This window comes from Molossus molossus, unplaced genomic scaffold (assembly GCF_014108415.1).
Source record: "Molossus molossus isolate mMolMol1 unplaced genomic scaffold, mMolMol1.p scaffold_m16_p_4, whole genome shotgun sequence".
In the NCBI taxonomy this organism is placed as follows: domain Eukaryota; kingdom Metazoa; phylum Chordata; class Mammalia; order Chiroptera; family Molossidae; genus Molossus; species Molossus molossus.
This window is the reverse complement of record NW_023425377.1, coordinates 110,409,580-110,415,579: the sequence shown is the minus strand read 5'-3', so window position 1 is coordinate 110,415,579 and position 6,000 is coordinate 110,409,580.

The following is a 6,000-nucleotide window of genomic DNA, read 5'->3' as shown; positions in this document are numbered from 1 at the left end:
AGTGAACAGAACATACCAACAGTTCCTCGGCTAGGTGTGGAGGCAGCTGTTGAGCCTCAGATACATAAATAAAGGCAAATTTAAAGATCAAGAACACAGATAGCAACGTATCATGTTCCCCCAACTGCATCCAGAATCTCATATCTTATTCAATATCATTTTACTGGTTTTTCTTAGAATAAATGTAAAATTGTCTTGAACTTCACATGACTATTCTAGAGCAGGTCCTGGTCGCTGTCTTTTAGATTCATGGAGGAAATACTTTTATTCTTCTTCCAATCTTCAAGCATAACACTTGCGTTTCCAAGATCCTCAGGAGTGAAAGTGTTATGCTTTGATCACCACAAAACAAAGTTAGGCAAAGTTAACTTTGTTAAGTGATCTATAAGTATTTATACATGTAATTTTACGTGTTGACAATGATGCAATAATGGGGAAATGTCTTAATAATAAAGTAGATTTAAAATAGAGAAAAGAATGATGAATTTTCACAAATAGTATGATGTCTTCTGGAAATGTGGAGCTTTTGTAATAGAAGGAGATCCAAACCACTCCCTCGGGGTTTATGGGTGAAATTCCATGCTTAGCCATGTTGTCAAGAGCATCAGGATACCCGGCAGAGGCAGGACCAGACCATACAGAAAGGGAATCAATGGCCTCACACTCGATGTGATGATATGAAGGACCGTCTTACCTCAGGCTGTCAAAATACCTGGAGTTCCACCTTCAGAACCCTAGTATGACCTTCAGAAAGACCAACTGACATGCAAGTATTTTACCTGGGAGAGGTGTTACATTGACTTATTAATTCCACGCTTGGCATGAATAAGATGAGCGAATTGCACTGTATCCTGAGAAATGGCTCAATGTGAAAGGAGATTTTGAAGCTGAGTAGGGGACCCTGCTTGAGTTGAGGGAGAGACGGGAGACTGGTAGATCAAGGGACAAGTGTAGAGACCCTGAACCAGGGTAGGTAGAAGTTCAAGATGGACAAGGGTGACGTGTCAGGATGCTGGCACAGTACTGTCTAGATCATTTGGTGGTAAGTTCTACCAAGTGAGGGCAGAAGGTTTTAGGATCTGGAAACCGGGAAGGCATTTTACTGTTTGGTTGGGTGAGGCTGAAACAAAAAATTCATCTTAGGGTGCAGGGACAGTTTCTTTACGAGAAGGGCGGCTCTGACACAAGGTAAGGGGTAAGGGTTGGTGGAGTATCTCAAGTCTCTTTGCTTACAAGTTCAAGAACAGTGTTTTCCACATGGTAGAATCTACTTCACTCTGGAACTGAATGGATATTTTATTTTAATAATTATATGTTTAATAACTATTAGAAAATACAAGTAGCATATCAAACCTATGACTTCATGAATATTACAACTTATAAAGAAGCTAAAATAAACAGAAACAGTTAATTTAAAAGAAAACATTGAGCAGGTAAAAAAAAATCACAAAAGCATAAGAATGAAGTATGTAAAACACTGTTTTAGAAATATTTAGAAATAAATGTACCACTGGTCTACTTAAGAATTGGTATATTGATGAGCAAACTGAGAGATTCATTTATCTTAATTGTAAATGACTGGGTGCGAAATGGAATCTTCAAATGATAGCATGAAGTCATCACTAGGCAGCCCTTCAAGGCAGTATTACAAGGTGTGGTCTTGGGTCAGGGTCCAATTTAGACTTCACCAAATATTAGGAGTGTGAACTTGGATAAGAAACTGCATCTCTCTGAGTCTCAGTTTGCTCATTTGTAAAATGGAAATAATATCTCATTCTAGGGATTGTATAAGGGTTAAATGAGATGATGAATGTGAAGTACTTTGCATACCTGAAAAATAGTAAGATCTCAAAAATGTCAAACATAGTTGTTTTGATAGTCTTATCTCTTTCTTGCTTGGGCCTTTTTACTTTTTAAAGTACTTTAAACTGTCCTTTATCACATCTTTATAGACATGTTATCTACTACTGCATACTTTGGTTTTAAATATTATCATATTACTGTAAAAGATCAAGAAAAAGTAGAGATTACTTCCAAAGGAACTCCTGATTGCCCCCCTGGATAATTTAAGCATGACTGTTCTTTGCTTTTTATGCATCTTTAACTGTTTTGTTCTACTTGTAGAGGATCCCAAATAATCTCCCTCCTTCTACTGCCAAAATTCCAGAAAGGCTTCATGAGGATACTTTACCCATTTGATACTTCCATAACAGCGAATCAACCTTGTAACTATGTGACACATTCTTTAATTTGTGGGTCATCCGCCTCTTTTGGAAAGACATGTGAAACACAGTCCTCTGTTTATCTAGATAAAGTGTGCTGATTGCTGGGGCCACCTAATACTAGGAGACGGTCAAAGGAGACATTCCTGAAACAATTCTTTCTAGTGCCAAATTGTCCAGCCTTAGCTTTCTAGAGCCGAATCATAACACTCACTGTTTAATGTATTTGTCTAACCAAACAGTAGCCTGCGTTACCAGATAACTAAGGCAAGGCTGTTCTATGGTATTTTGAAACAGCCTTTAGAAACCCCTGCAGTGTCTTTATAAAATTCTTTCTTTCTTTTCTTTTTTGGTTAATCCTTACCGGAGGATATTTTTGCATTGATTTTTAGAGTGGAAGGGAGGCAGGGAGGAAGAGAGAGAGCAAGTGAGAGAGAGAAATATCGATGTTAGAGAGACATATCGATTGGTTGCCTACCACACAACCCTGACCAGGGCTGGGGATCGAGCCTGGAACCCAGGTACATGCCCTTGACCAGGAATCAAACCTGCCACTCTCCGGTCCACAGGCTGATGCTCTAACCACTGAGCAAAACCAGCCAGGGCTGTAATATACTTTCTTTTTTTTTTTTTTCTTAAGTGAAATTGACTTTATTTTATTGTGAAATTGTTTTTTCTTTAACTTTTTTTTATTAATTAATTTTTGTTACAGATGTTTCTCCTTTTTCCCCCCACTGATTCCCCCTCCCCCTTCCTCCCTGCCCTTTCCCCAGTTTGTTGTCCATGTCCACTGTTCATGCATACATGCATATAAGTTTTGTGGTTTATCTCTCCCCCACCACCTCCCTCTTTAGGGGATTGTCAGTCTGTACCCCACTTCCTCATCTCTGGGACTATCCCATTCCTGAGACTGTTATGTTCATTATATTCCACAAATAAGTGAGATCATATGAAACTTGTCTTTCTGTTTGGCTTGTTTCACTTAGGATGATACTTTCCAGGTCCCTTCATGTGGTCTCAAAAGATAAGAGATCTTTCTTACAGCTGCATAGTACTCCATTGTGTATATGTACCACAGCTTTTTTATCCATTCGTCTACTGATGGACACTTGGGCTGTTTCCAGATCTTAGCTATTGTAAATAGTGCTGCTACAAACATGGGGGTACATTGTAATATACTTTCAATAGCAAAGACATGCATTGTCATCATGATGCTGCTGATCACCACTGTCACCATGGTTTGGTTGTCTTTGTTGACAGCAATCTCACTGTGTGACTTGTAGCCTGCTTCTCAGTTCCCCCAACTGTAAAATGGGAAGCAAATGTAAAATGCTTGGGTGAGTGTCTTTGTGGTGACCCACAGGAATGGCGTGGACTCCCATGCAAAACTGAATACAAATGCCAAGTCTGATGATGCTACACACATACAAGAAGGTGTGAAAAGGCTTACGATAATGAGGCTTTTTGGAGAGAGCATGGCGGGCCTCCCAAGCTGGTCAAAAGATGTCTTCAGAGAACAGGACACTGGTGGGACAGGCTGAGAGCAGGGCCTTTTGTGGCTTGAATCTTCCACTGGTGCCAAGGTAGGGGAGACTGGTTTCCTTACCATTTTACCCAGATGTGGGGCAAAAGGAGCTACCCATTGCATATTCATCTTCCACAAGTCCCTAAAGTTTTCCTAAGTATGATACTCTAGGAGTTTTGACCTAGTAATGAGACAAAGCATTTAGAATCCATATATAGATTTACTCTGTGATAAAAGGTTCTTCCACTTAAACCTCACATGGTTACACTAGATTTTGGGGTCCCTGGGCACCATTTATTGTCATGTAGAGCACAATCCTAAATGTATTCATGTTGCCGCTCAAAGACCAGATCAGTGTGCCTTCATTGGCACTTCATTAGCAATGGGAAACGCCAAGGAACACCCAGGGCCACTAGAAGCTGGAAGAGACAAGGAAGGATTCTCCCCTAGAGACTTCGGAGGGGCCACAGCCCTGTGGACACCTGGGTTTTAGACATCTGGCCTCCAGGACTGTGAAATGATAAATGTCTGTTTATTTTTTAAGCCACCTACATAGTGGTAGCTTGTATGGCAGCCCTACGAAGTGAATATAGTACTATTATTCTTATTTTGCAGATAGTCAAACGGGGTGCCAGAGAGATCAAGTAACTTTCAAGGTTCCACAGCCATTCATCACACTCGATTAAAAAAAAAAAAAAAAAATCATCTAGCCCAGGCCGGTTTGGCTCAGTGGTTAGAGCGTTGGCCTGCAGTCCTGAGAGACCCGGGTTTGGTTCCCGCTAAGGGCATGTACCTCGGTTGCAGTTTGTCCCCGGCCCTGGTCGGTTGTGCAGGTGGCAACCACTCGATGTGTCCCTTCACATCGATGTTTCTCTCTCTCTGTTCCTCTCTCTCCCTCCCACTCTACCTGAACAAAAAATGGAAAAATGTCCTCGGGTGAGGATAAAAAAAAAAAGAAAAAAATCTAAACCTGCTGTGATTAATCCTGACTCGCATCCCACCTGATACATGCTATGTATTATGGACACTGCAGAAGAGGACACTGGTCTCCTTTCTCATGATCTTAGAATCGTTGAAACACCATTGCTAAAAATATAGAAATTGGGTGTATAGCACAAAAACCAACTGACAACCTCCTGATTACCCAAAGCTGTATTACCCAACTGCCCCTTGATTTTCTCTTTCCAATTGGGCTATTTTTTCTTTTGTTTTGTTGTTTGGAATCCTCTGCTTCTCTAACATGCTAATTCAGAGAGGAAACGTTGTTTGTTACTTGCACAGAATGTTGAGTAGAAGCAAAGGAAGACTGGCCAGAACAAAATGTACTTAACTTTTGTTAAGCAAAAAGAAAGGATGGTACTGAGAGGAGGATTTGAAATCTCCAGCTATAATTGTGCAGTCATTATTTCTCTTTTCCGTTCTATCGGGTTTTGTTTCATGTACTTTAAAACTCAGTTATTCGAGCCCGTCGGTGTGGCTCAGTGGTTAAGCATCGACGCACTTGATTCCCGGCCAGGGCACACGCCCAGGTTGTGGGCCAAATCCCCAGTGAGGGGCATGCAGGAGGCGGTCAATAGATGTTCTCGCTCATCAATGTTTCTATCTCTCTTTCCCACTCCCTTCCTCTCTCTCTAAAATCAATAAAGAAAGAAAAAATTAAAAATAAATAAATAAAACTCAGTTAATAGATACATAAATATTTAGGACTTTTAAGTCCTGATGAATTATCTTTATGAAGTGACTCTTTTGATCCCTGGTGATTTTCTTTATTCTGTAATCTACTTTGATATTAATTAGAACCACTGAGCTTTTATAAAATGTATTTTAGCATGGTATGTATTTTTCTCTCCTTTAACTCATGTGTCTTTCCATTTAAAGTGGGTCTCCTGAGGACAGCTTATAGTTGGGTCTTACTTTTCATCCCATCTGAGAATCTCTGCCTTTTATATTGGGTGTTTAGCCCAGTTACACTTAATTATCAAATGATTGGTTTTAGATCTACCTTTCTCTAACAAAATACCACAGACTGGTGGCTTATAAACTACAGGAATTTATTTCTCACACTTCTGGAGTCTGGGAAATCCAACACAAAAATGTCTAGTGAGGACCCGCTTCCTGGTCCGTAGACTGCTGTCTTTTCACTGTGTCCTCACACGTGGAACAGGGCAAGGAAACTTCCTCGGGCCTTCTTTTAAAGGGGGCCAATCACATTTACAATGGCTCTACCCTCATACTCTAATTAATTACCTCCCA